The sequence below is a fragment of the Taudactylus pleione genome, unplaced genomic scaffold, assembly GCF_031769625.1.
Source record: "Taudactylus pleione unplaced genomic scaffold, aTauple2 ptg000026l, whole genome shotgun sequence".
NCBI classification, from domain to species: Eukaryota; Metazoa; Chordata; class Amphibia; order Anura; family Myobatrachidae; genus Taudactylus; species Taudactylus pleione.
In genome coordinates, this window is record NW_028284428.1 from 5,161,765 (window position 1) to 5,175,636 (window position 13,872).

Here is a 13,872-nt window from a genome sequence, read left to right on the forward strand (position 1 = left end):
CCATCACCCAGCAGCATTAAAAAGAGGGCTGCCACTTTCACAATTTATAAGGGTCCTACGAATCTGCAGTGATAGAATGGATGCAACAGCACATATAGATCAAATGATATTAAAATGTATTGCAAGAGGATACCATCCAAAGATTTTAAAAGAGATGAAAGAAAAAGCATTGGCAACAATTCCACAAGACATACAGAGGGGCATGGCATCAAAAAACATGGAAGACAAGATCATTTGGGTCAATGAATATTCGACGGCTAGCCCAAGATTAATAAAAACAGCGAGAAAATTCTGGCCCCTAATCAATTCTGATAAGGATCTACCAGCTCTAAAACATAAAGAACTATTACCATGTTACAAAAAAGGCAAAAGTATCAAGGATCTTGTAGTACACAATGATGTCACGAATTTAAAGAGAGAACAGGTGCCACATTTCTTAACTCGAAAACCGGGCAACTTTAAATGTCTAGGATGTGTCACCTGCAGATATTTAGATGTGGGTGACAGATTTTGGCATCCCAGATCTGGGAAACAATATAAAATCCGGTATTCCCTTACATGTACATCTCAGTTTGTGGTGTATTACATAAAATGTCCTTGTGGTTTGCTATACGTTGGCAAAACCACAAGGATGTTTAAAGAACGTATGGCAGTTCATCGATCAACAATACGCCTGGTGTTGGATAATAAAGCAAGTGATCAACCAGTAGCAAAACACTTCAGGGATTGTCAACACTCCCTGGCGTGTTTGAAATATAAAATGATTGATCACATCCCACCTAACATCAGGGGTGGTGATCGAGCTAAAGCCCTGGTAAAAAAGGAGGCATTTTGGATTCATGAACTAAAAACTGTTGCTCCATCTGGTCTGAATGAATCTTTGTCATTTACATGCTTCATATAAAATCTATTTGTGCTAGGATAGTTGCTAATTATCAATATCTTGCAGTTATTTTATAATTAGCTATTATGGCAGGATTGTCACCTTAGGCTGATATTATATCTAGGTTGCAAGTTCTAAACCTCTAATGTATATTTTTTTCTCAGTTGTTCTATGTGTGCACGAGGTGTTGTCATGTTTCCATGGTGAAGGTAATAGCTCCAAACCACCAGGGGGCGTTCGCGACGGAGAGCAGGGTACTGGTCCCTGGATTGACGTCAGCAGCTCCTGGACAGGTCTCTGTAGCAGCATGCACTGGTGTTGTGATGGTTATAAAGGTATGTGGATTTTATGTTATTTTTGTATTTCTGACAAAAAGTTTAAATTATCTTGAAACGTTGAAACCCACCCGGTCCCAGGGGGCTCTTTATCGTATTAATAGTGAAGAGTGCCATACTGGGATTATCTACCTGTATAGTGATCTATATCGGGCACCTTGTAACATTGCAGCTACTTGGAGGAGTGACAGCTGCTGTTGGCATCATCTATATATATATATATATATATATAAAGAAATCCACAGAGGTCCGGCTCTCCCTGTATAAGGTATGCTTTACCGGGTGCCTGCACAAGGTCAATAAACAAATCCCCGCATAGTTGCAGCACTCCTTGGTAATAATGACACATTCACAATGCCATCATGAATGGCAACATTTCGTGATGCCATTGTGACTGTGTCATTATTACCCAGGAGTGCTGCAACTATGCGGGGATAAATATATATATATATACGGCAATAGAAGATCAGCGGCACTTGGAGCTTTTGGCAAAAGTTACATTTAATGTGTACCCAAACACATAATACCAATGTTTCGGGGCACTGCGCCCCTTTGTCAAGGTCAGAACAGATAACAAGAGTGTAGAAAACGCACCTTACCTTATATCCAAGAAGCCCGCCATGTGAAAGTGCCAGGACGCCGCCCAGGACCCCTCGTGATGTGTGTGGAGTCCCGCACTACTGACGTCACTGCGCCAGGCGTCCACGGGAATCATGGAGACCCGGGCGCCCGCGCTGTGACACGGCCGGTCGTCCTGGAAACAGAGGAAAACAAACCGAGCAAAGAGTGAATAAATATACATACACGGTAGAAGACATAACCCACTCGTATTGGAAACACCTCAGTGATCGAGTCCCAGAGTCCAAACTACAGAATACAAAGAAAAAGAGAAGTACTTGGAAAAAAATAAATAAATAAAGAATGAAGAAAAAAATAATATACACACTATACTGATATATAGGAATCGCTGACAAGTGGTGGTAATATTACATTAAAGTTATTTAACCAATGGTAGTGATTAAATCACTGTAATTAATAGTGCCATAAGCATAGACACTAGTGCAGTAGGAGGAAGAAGAACAAAGAAACAGGCTACATGGACATATAGGATACTGAAGGCACATACATGAAAGATCAAATCAAAGGATCATAAGTATCAACCACATGAAGTCCAGGAACAACACTGGTTTAGCCCCTAATGGAGAATAGATTAACTAACTGGGTCCTAATTGTTTAATTAAAAACATTCCAATTGATTCTTTCATTAAGTCCTAAGGGGCTGATGGTCTGTAAGTTGTATATCCATTTTGCTTCCATTCGAAGAAGGCGTGTTGCCCGGTCCCCCCCTCTTATAGTCTTAGGTACATGATCAATGGCCAAATGGCGAAAATCACTGAGAGTGTGTTTCTTCTCAAAGAAATGCTGGGCTACGGGTTGATCCGTTGATTTACCGGAAAGGGCTGCTTTTATAGCGGAACGATGGAGGGCCATTCGTTCCCTCATGGTTCTGGTGGTTTTCCCCACCTAATGGAGGCCGCAAGGACAGCTGGCTAAATAGACAATATAGGAAGACGTGCATGTCAAGGTATGTTTGATATGAAACAAACGATGGGAGTGAGGATGCATGAATGTCTGGCCTACAATCATGTGTTGGCAGGTGGTGCATCCCAAACATTTATAGCAACCCGGTTTTCTTTTCAAAAACGTACCGCCAGGGTTGCTATTCTCAAAGTTGGTGATATCGTTATGGACTATCATATCTTTGATGTTGCGACCTCTGGTAAAGCAGGCTAACGGACGTTTATTCCTCAAAGGTGTAAGATCCTTGTCAGTGTTGATGATAGGCCAGAGAGCCCGTGTGGCCTGGTGTATAACGGCACTACTTGTGCTGTATCTACTTTTCCAGGGGATAACATGTTCAATGTCCCTATTTCTAGGGATAAATAGAGAACTTCTGGACATATTTAAGACCTCCTCTTTTTGTTGTTTTAACATGGACAGATCGTATCCTCTTTGCAAAAATTTACCAATAATATGGTCGATGTTCGACTCCACCTCCGCTGATTCACTGGTGATCCTTGCCACTCTCATCATCTGCGATTTTGGAAGGCCTTTTTTAAGGGCTGGGGGATGATGACTATTAGCCGACAGTAAGGTGTTCTTGTCGGTGGGTTTCGAATACATACTGGTAGTAATTCGCCCCTCCTTGATGGAGACCTGTACATCCAGATAGCTCAGTGTTTGTGAGCTGTATTGATAGGTGATCCTTATTGGAGAATCTCTGGAGTTGATGACAGATAACAGTGTCAAGAGTGCCTCTTCTCCCCCTGTCCACAACATAAATAAATCGTCTATGTACCTCGCGGACAATTTAATGTATTTTGACATCTGATCGTTAGAGAAGAACATAGATTGCTCTTCCTTGAACATGTAGATGTTCGCGTAGGAGGGGGCGACATTACTCCCCATGGCGCATCCTGTGCGCTGGAGGAAAAAGCGCCCATCAAAAAGAAAGTAATTTCTTGTTAGGGTCAATTCCAGTAGTTTCAAAAACAACTGATGATCAATGGAGGTTACTTCTTCCATGGTTATAAACTCTTTCATTGCAGCCAATCCCCCATCGTGGGGAATGGAGGTATATAGACTGCAAACGTCCATAACGCAGATTAAGGTATTATCCGGTATCTCACGCATCTCCCCTAATACCTTCAAAAAGCAGGAAGTGTCTTTAATATAGGAGGAGCGTCTCGACAGTAAGGGTTGAATAATGCTGTCCAAAAATTGAGAGATTGGCTGAAATAAGGAATCTCTGGCCGAGATTATCGGGCGTCCTGGAGGTCTCTCTACCTGTTTATGAATCTTTGGCACTGTGAAGAGGATAGGTACCACAGGGCATTCCGTGATCAAAGCCTTCAATAATGAATCCGATATCTGTCCATCACTGAAGGCTTTGTGGAGAATTTGGTCCAGTTCAATCTTGAATTCCGCAGTGGGATCAGCACTTTGAGGTGAATAAGTGTCGGTGATTGCCAGCTGACGATAGATCTCTTGCTTATAATCCGATAAATTTTGTACAACAATCCCGCCCCCCTTATCGATGATAATATCGTTTTACAACATGACAAGTGATTCAGCATTGTCAGCTGAGGATACCCCTGGATGCAGGGGTATTACGATACAGAAGGGAGAAACTTTTAGCTTCACCGATGATGATGCGGTTCGTCTCCGTTTTAAGGAACGATTTTCTTACCTGGACAAACACCAGGGAGCTGAGGACGCATATTTCCATTTGCTGAAATTAAAAAAGAAAGAGATTGATCTCCAGCTGCATGGGATCACACTATCGGATTATCACAGGGAGAAAATGATCCCCCGTGGATTTAGAGTCCGGAATGTACCCACGATAGGGAGGTACAATCCTGATTTTTGCCGAAAGTGGGTAGGAATCTTGAACAAGTGCAGTCTGGACCTTATCTTACTAGTTATTGAGAAGGTGGGGAGAGAACTGGAGCTGATTAAGGAGAAAATCTCTACTAATGAATCAGACTTTAACCCTATCTTACAACAAGACTTATCCAATGATTGGTTGGGAAAACTACAGGCGCAGTGTGATTCCTACCGTAGGGACCTATCTAAGTTCAAGAGGAACAAACATTTAATTGTTAAGGGAGACTACGACGAAAATCGAGTCTACCGTTGGCTCATGGGAGGGGACACCAGGGGCCAGACGCAGAGGCCTTTTAGACCTAGATCCAACTGGCGGCAACGCAGAGAAGGATCCAACCATACGGCATTTTCTTCTAACAGCGACAGTGAGTGTAATCCCGTTGATTCTGAGGACCCCCGGGAGGGGAGTTCCAACCCCCCAGCTAGCAGCCGGGACAAGTCTAAAATGTCAAAAAACAAGGGGCGCCCACCCGTAGGGGGGGTCAGTACAAGAGGCTCTGTAGGGGCAGCAAACCAAATGAAGACTTAGTCTTCAACTTGTCAACTCACCAACTCACTGAGTGGGAGACTCAGGTGTTAAATAAGGGCCTCTCATTTATCCCCACCAACCAACATGATGAACTGTCTTGGAAAATTTCTTTACATCAATTTTCCCGGAAACTGCGTCTGAAGGAATTTTTTGGGAACAAGCCAGTGGCTCAAAACTCTGATCCCCACTCAGAGTTCATCAAGAACAAGTCAAAATCACTTTTCGACCCTCAATCAAGCAATTCCTCGATAAGGACTTTTTCACGCCTGTTGGATGAGTCAGTGGCCAGATACACCTCTGCGTCCTCGATTCACCACCACAACCTTTCCAAGAGGGAATGGGAGGCGTTAAGGAATCTAGCAAATTATAGAGATATTATCATCCGCCCTGCCGATAAGGGGGGCGGGATTGTTGTACAAAATTTATCGGATTATAAGCAAGAGATCTATCGTCAGCTGGCAATCACCGACACTTATTCACCTCTAAGTGCTGATCCCACTGCGGAATTCAAGATTGAACTGGACCAAATTCTCCACAAAGTCTTCAGTGATGGACAGATATTGGATTCATTATTGAAGGCTTTGATCACGGAATGCCCTGTGGTACCTATCCTCTTCACAGTGCCGAAGATTCATAAACAGGTAGAGAGACCTCCAGGACGCCCGATAATCTCGGCCAGAGATTCCTTATTTCAGCCAATCTCTCAATTTTTGGACAGCATTATTCAACCCTTACTGTCGAGACGCTCCTCCTATATTAAAGACACTTCCTGCTTTTTGAAGGTATTAGGGGAGATGCGTGAGATACCAGATAATACCTTAATCTGCGTTATGGACGTTTGCAGTCTATATACCTCCATTCCCCACGATGGGGGATTGGCTGCCATGAAAGAGTTTATAACCATGGAAGAAGTAACCTCCATTGATCATCAGTTGTTTTTGAAACTACTGGAATTGACCCTAACAAGAAATTACTTTCTTTTTGACGGGCGCTTTTTCCTCCAGCGCACAGGATGCGCCATGGGGAGTAATGTCGCCCCCTCCTACGCGAACATCTACATGTTCAAGGAAGAGCAATCTATGTTCTTCTCTAACGATGAGATGTCAAAATACATTAAAGTGTCCGCGAGGTACATAGACGATTTATTTATGTTGTGGACAGGGGGAGAAGAGGCACTCTTGACACTGTTATCTGTCATCAACTCCAGAGATTCTCCAATAAGGATCACCTATCAATACAGCTCACAAACACTGAGCTATCTGGATGTACAGGTCTCCATCAAGGAGGGGCGAATTACTACCAGTATGTATTCGAAACCCACCGACAAGAACACCTTACTGTCGGCTAATAGTCATCATCCCCCAGCCCTTAAAAAAGGCCTTCCAAAATCGCAGATGATGAGAGTGGCAAGGATCACCAGTGAATCAGCGGAGGTGGAGTCGAACATCGACCATATTATTGGTAAATTTTTGCAAAGAGGATACGATCTGTCCATGTTAAAACAACAAAAAGAGGAGGTCTTAAATATGTCCAGAAGTTCTCTATTTATCCCTAGAAATAGGGACATTGAACATGTTATCCCCTGGAAAAGTAGATACAGCACAAGTAGTGCCGTTATACACCGGGCCACACGGGCTCTCTGGCCTATCATCAACACTGACAAGGATCTTACACCTTTGAGGAATAAACGTCCGTTAGCCTGCTTTACCAGAGGTCGCAACATCAAAGATATGATAGTCCATAACGATATCACCAACTTTGAGAATAGCAACCCTGGCGGTACGTTTTTGAAAAGAAAACCGGGTTGCTATAAATGTTTGGGATGCACCACCTGCCAACACATGATTGTAGGCCAGACATTCATGCATCCTCACTCCCATCGTTTGTTTCATATCAAACATACCTTGACATGCACGTCTTCCTATATAGTCTATTTAGCCAGCTGTCCTTGCGGCCTCCATTACGTGGGGAAAACCACCAGAACCATGAGGGAACGAATGGCCCTCCATCGTTCCGCTATAAAAGCAGCCCTTTCCGGTAAATCAACGGATCAACCCATAGCCCAGCATTTCTTTGAGAAGAAACACACCCTCAGTGATTTTCGCCATTTGGCCATTGAACATGTACCTAAGACTATAAGAGGGGGGGACCGGGCAACACGCCTTCTTCGAATGGAAGCAAAATGGATATACAACTTACAGACCATCAGCCCTTTAGGACTTAATGAAAGAATCAATTGGAATGTTTTTAATTAAACAATTAGGACCCAGTTAGTTAATCTATTCTCCATTAGGGGCTAAACCAGTGTTGTTCCTGGACTTCATGTGGTTGATACTTATGATCCTTTGATTTGATCTTTCATGTATGTGCCTTCAGTATCCTATATGTCCGTGTAGCCTGTTTCTTTGTTCTTCTTCCTCCTACTGCACTAGTGTCTATGTTTATGGCACTATTAATTACAGTGATTTAATCACTACCATTGGTTAAATAACTTTAATGTAATATTACCACCACTTGTCAGCGATTCCTATATATCAGTATAGTGTGTATATTATTTTTTTCTTCATTCTTTATTTATTTATTTTTTTCCAAGTACTTCTCTTTTTCTTTGTATTCTGTAGTTTGGACTCTGGGATTCGATCACTGAGGTGTTTCCAATACGAGTGGGTTATGTCTTCTACCATGTATGTATATTTATTCACACTTTGCTCGGTTTGTTTTCCTCTGTTTCCAGGACGACCGGCCGCGTCACAGCGCGGGCGCCCGGGTCTCCATGTTTCCCGTGGACGCCTGGCGCAGTGACGTCAGTAGTGCGGGACTCCACACACGTCACGAGGGGTCCTGGGCGGCATCCTGGCACTTTCACATGGCGGGCTTCTTGGGTATAAGGTAAGGTGCGTTTTCTACTCTCTTGTTATCTGTTCTGACCTTGACAAAGGGGCGCAGTGCCCCGAAACGTTGGTATTATGTGTTTGGGTACACATTAAATGTAACTTTTGCCAAAAGCTCCAAGTGCCGCTGATCTTCTATTGCCGTTACTTATTTACACAGGAGGCACTGGAGTGTATCTGTAAGTAGTTTAGCTGAGTGCCGATCCGTTGGACAAATATATATATATATATATATATATATATATTTATATATATATATATATGTGTGTGTGTGTATATATACACACATATATATACATACATATATATATATATATATATATATACACACACACACATATATATATATATATACATATATATAAATATATATGTGTAAGATGACTGGAGCTGCCTATATGTATATGGCAATCTTAATAAACCGTACTCTCTCTGTCATGATGTCACTTTTACTTACCCTAACATCCACTGGGTCAGACAGTGGAGGACGGCGCAGAGCTGTTGGCCTGCCTATGTGCTGGCCGGGCGGCGGTGGTCAGTTTCAGTGTGGTTCCTGGCTGACCTTCCTGCTGAGCCTACTCCTCGGTGGACTGCTGTCGCAGCAGGAGGCCAGGGATACAGGCAGGCTGGCCGGTGCAGCCGCGGAGCGTCATTCGCATGACATCATGACTTCAGCATCCAACCCCCGGCCACACTCCATACATATAAGTGAGTAGTGATGGGCCCAGCGGTGGGGCGCTGGGGTTACCATTTTGGGGGAGCCAGACAGGTGGCCAGCAGGGCACTTAAGTAGTTAATTACATACTATTAGCAGCGGACCCACGGCAGAGATGTGGTTTGTGCCCCTGAGCCCTCGGGGCCCCTCAAAACCTCGGGGCCTGGCACAGGTGTGCCCCTAGTACCCCCATGTCACCGGGCCTGCACTCAAGAAAGGGGGGCCCACCCCATTCCTCAACACCGCCCCAGCTATACAATACTCCTCCATGTGCTCCAGGTGTGCCCCCGCACTGTCCTGTTCCCTGTACCCCTGGCTGTGTGTTATTGATTTAGAGCAAAGTCTACCTTCATTATTTATCATGCACCTTGTATTACATTTACATTGGCATATCACAATATGACATACTAACACTGAAAATACTACATACTATGTAGATACTGCACGGAAACGGCCAATGTTTTCACTGTTCAGTCTGCACATGCATCAAGATGGTTACTGCCATGAGCCGCAGAACGAATTTGAATGGACAGGCAATTTCAGTGGGCATGTCTGGGTGGTAACAGGGGAGGTAGCTAGCCAGATATGGGCATATCACGGGCGTGTCCCTGTGCCCCCTATCAAATCCCTTGTGCATGGGCTTTGGGTGTAAAATGGTATTTTTGAAAGTTAGGGGTAAATGTACTAAGCGGCATCTTGCTTCTCTGCATATTTACAGTTGTTCATATTATTGGAAGCAAGATTTCAGTTTGTTTAGTTTGTACACCGTTTGTTACACCGTCTGTGCTGCCCACCGTCTGTGGGCAGCACAGACGGTGTAATGGTTAGCATTACAGCCTCACAGCACTGAGGTTGTTGGTTAGATACCCACTACGGCCCTAACTGTGTGGAGTTTGTATATTCTCCCTGTGCTTGCGTGGGTTTCCTCCGGTTACTCCGGTTTCCTCCCACACTCCAAAAATATACTGGTAGGTTAATTGGCTCCTAACAAAAATTACCCCTAGTGCGTATGTGTGTGCATGTGATAGGGAATATAGATTGTAAGCTCCACTGGGGCAGGGATGGATGTGAATGGCCGAATATTCTCTGAAAGCGCTGCGGAATATGTGTGTGCTATATAAATAACTGGTAATAATAATAACAGGTAATAATAGATCAATGGTATTGTAATGAGATAAATGGTTGGAGAGACAAGATTCACTGAGGCATTCTTTTGTAAACTGAGTAGTATTTCAAAAGGAATAATAAAATGTTTTTTTTTATTGAAATTTGAAAAGAACAGTACTAAGTGGTTTAGAGGAAAAACATTTTAGGTGTACAGTGCACCTCAAAAATTTTTTCCATCTTTACAGATATCAGGGTGCACCTGTAATTTATAGAATCATCTCTAGTATCGAGAGCTGAGAGTAACTGTATTGCGCAACAATCAAGGCACACCAGTATAAAGAAAGGCAATTTGTGGTGGGCATTGGGAACACTTTGTAAACTGCATTCACTATTGCTTTTAAGGTCTGCAGTCCAGAATAATGACTGCCCATAGCATTGAGTCAGATTCTAAAGACCAGAAAACTGTAACTACAAATAACACAGAAAGGTGATAGGAAATAATAAAAGCGAAGTGTAAGTGCCTTTTTTCTTGTGGCTGCTCAGCATTACCAAGTGCCTTGCTATTTTATTATTGCTGATCCTTTATTATTGCTGATCCCTGGAGAATCATATACAAACATGTGCACCTCTAATATTAAAGTTTCAAGGACATACTGTAATTGAAAAAGGAAGATGTGGACATGCCTGAGTCATAGTACTGCCAACAAAAATGTGAACACTACAAGAACAGGCTAAGAATGACAATGCCTGCAAAGTTAGGCATAACAAATGCTGCTCTGAAACAGAAGCCTTCCAAAATAATTATTTTATGGACCACATACCATAATCATACTAGAATATCAGAGAGCTCTCCCGAGTCCCATCTACTTCTGCAGTGAAATACACTAGTCTGAGATGATGTGAGTCACTGTGAATTTCATCATCATTACCCAACCTCTCAATGCAAAGTGCCGCAAACTACAATGATGTTTTTTACATTTCATGTGTTACCAAATTTGTATTCAAGGCAGTTCCCAAGCTCTGACCAATCAGCGAAGCACCTTTCATTCCTATCGAGAGTTTTCTTGAGTGGGCTCCCAGAGGAGAAGAAGCAGCATTTTTTTATTTTGTCAAAAATCGTGATGCTACAGGGACCGAAGAGGACTTGAACCCCTTCATTTTATGAGTAATAAATAGGTAAACAGGGGATTTTTAAATAAAATATTACAACAGTCAGTACGTGAGTCCTGTCTTCTTTAATATTTATTTTAAGGGTGAAGTACAAGTGCCAGTGGCACTTTAAGTCAGGGCATACTTGCACTTGTGTTTTTCATCAAGTGCCATCATGCCCGGGAAGGCTTGCTTGGACTTCTGGTCCACCTGTAAAAAACAATATTTTAAATTTAATTAAACTGGTACCTCCACACCTAAAGTCCCAGGGTGCATAGAAGACCCAAGTTATCACATGTGTGGATAGCTTGCAGCATTAGACAAGAGCTTAATTAGTGGGTAAAGGCTCAATTGGTCATTTAATAACCAAACAATATGCAGACATGCAGCATCTTTAGTTTTTTGCAAGTGATACAATCTATACATCTGCAAATAAATATAGGCAAGCCCACATTTGAGGACTGCACTTACGTTTGCAGGACTGTGGGTCCATGTAAACAAAATGGTTAAAAAACAAAAAGGTCAGTACAAATGTCTGCTTCTTGCTTCCACTTGGACCAAACCTTCAGAAATGTCATATATTATAATTTTCCCCTAAAATATTGCTCATTTGATAATAGTATATCTCAAAGAATCCATGACAGTGGGTGGATATTGCAACAGTCATTATTAATTGGCATATAATGGTGTTTAAGTGTTTTTATTACATAAGTAACTGCCATTGATGATGTCTACTCTGTTACTCTTAAGTAATATCTGCAGTCACATTGGTGTCTACAGCTGCCACCGAACATGGGCAACACCTATCTTGGCTCTCTGTCCAGCAATGCAAAAAACAAATTATAGGCACAGATCTACGTACTTAGAATTGCCAGATAACCACATGATTGCAACTTAAAGGCCCACATACACAGTGAGATTCAAAGTTTGTAAGATCAGTTGTACGATTTCACTTGAAATTCTTCCCTTGAAATTCTTCATAAGATGTGATCAAATGGTGTACAACTGATCATTAAGATCATAAGATAAGATGCATGGAAGTGTATCACATCGTACACGATCAGTTGAGTGTATGGCCAGCTTTAGAATGAAAACTTTCTCCATAAGCAAAAGCAGGCAGTCCTTTTAACATAAATGTTAACCATGCTGCGACTAGCTGACTGTCCCAGTGGCATCACTAGGGGGTGATGGAGGTGCAGACTGCTCTGGGTGTCACTCTCCAAAGGGGTGACATCAAAATGCCAGCTCATCATCAGTGGCCGGGAGCCGGGCACTGTACTGTGATGGTTATTGTACAGCATCCAGCTCCGGTTCACTAAAGAGGAGCTGGCAGGGCAGGGATAGTCTCTGGGGCAGCCTGTGATGTTATTGCATTAAATATGCTTAATTTGTGTAGACACTCTATTACTTATATGTGAAAGCCTGAATCTTCAGTGACGGTCCCTAGAACCATGGGGAATGCTGGAAAGTGGGTGTAGTCTAGTGTGCAGTGTGTCTATAGTTTGCAAATGGCTGAATAAAGAAGCACAGCAGTTATTACTCATGCTTCTGTGTCCTTATGAATGGATTTACAAGCGCGCAAACAAAACATGGTTTCAGAAGAAGTTTAAATGGACTGCTAGTGCTGGTGCTCAGAAAGTGAGAGCATCCTGTAGAAGTCTGCAAAGCTGTTATACCCAGTGTGTGAAAAATCTGCCGTGTGCTCTTGTAACATCAAACTGTGAGTAACAAAGGATAAGTTGTCTCCTCCAACAGGCATGCAAATGTCTGGTACAGTAACTTGTCTGAAAACTGGAAAAGATAAAAAAAAATGTTTAATACAGAATGGGATTGAAATGCCAGCGGCTGTTTAGCCGCCGGTTCAAATTCAGACAGCGCCGGGCAGATAGGATGAAATCCCAACAGCGTGAGGTATCCTAACCCCCCCTCTCCCCCCCTAACCCTAAACTCCCGGGGTGGTGACTAACCCTAAGTCCCCCCCTGCGGGTGCCTAAACCTAACCCCCCTCCCCGCACCCTAAACCTAACCCTCCTGGGGGGTGCCTAACCCTAACAACTAAACAGTGGTGCATAACCCTAACCCTTCCTCCTAGGGGTGCTTAACCCTAATCCTCCCAAACCTAACACTAACCCCGCTAGAGCCCCTAATCCTAACCCTCCCTCCCACGGCTAATGCTAAGGCGTGCCGGCCTTACCTTCGTTCGGGCTGGCGTCCTCAGCGTTCAGGCGTCAGGATTAACATAGGCGTCAGTATTTTGACACCTATGTTAAATCCCTTGCCGGGGTTCGGTGAGACCAGTAGCCATTGATCTCATAAATACATCCCGTTTAATACAGTATATACCTTACTGCATGTGAAGCAGATACAGAGGAATATAAAACTATGGCATCCATGTTCCTCCATGTGATAGCAGAGGATGTGCTGGACATTTAGAATAGTTTTAAGTTTGCTAAATGGTAGAATATGGTTTTATCCTCTATAATTCAAAAGTTTTAAAACTACTTTGTTCCAAGAAAAAATATGACATGTGAAAGATATGTTTTTCACTTGTAATCAGAAGAATGGAGATGGATTTAATCAGTATGTTACAGAACTGCAATCACTTAGCAAAACCTGTGAGTTTGGTGATTTAAAGGATTCACTGAATATAGATCATATTGCATGTGAAATACCTAATAATGGACTCGCAGGCAGCTTTGCATTTGCAAACCTTGCAATAATGCAAATGCAGAAAAAGGTGTATGACACCCCCTTGCTGCATTTGCGATCCCAGCACTGCGACGGAGGTCACAGGCTCTTATCAGCATCGCGACCAT

General features: G+C 42.9%; 1 protein-coding gene across 3 annotated transcripts in view; it reads right to left on the bottom strand.

Annotated features, from left to right (window-relative positions):
• PTCHD1 (patched domain containing 1) overlaps positions 1-13,872 on the bottom strand; it is a 289,736-nt gene that overhangs the window by 45,325 nt on the left and 230,539 nt on the right. The window lies entirely within an intron of this gene.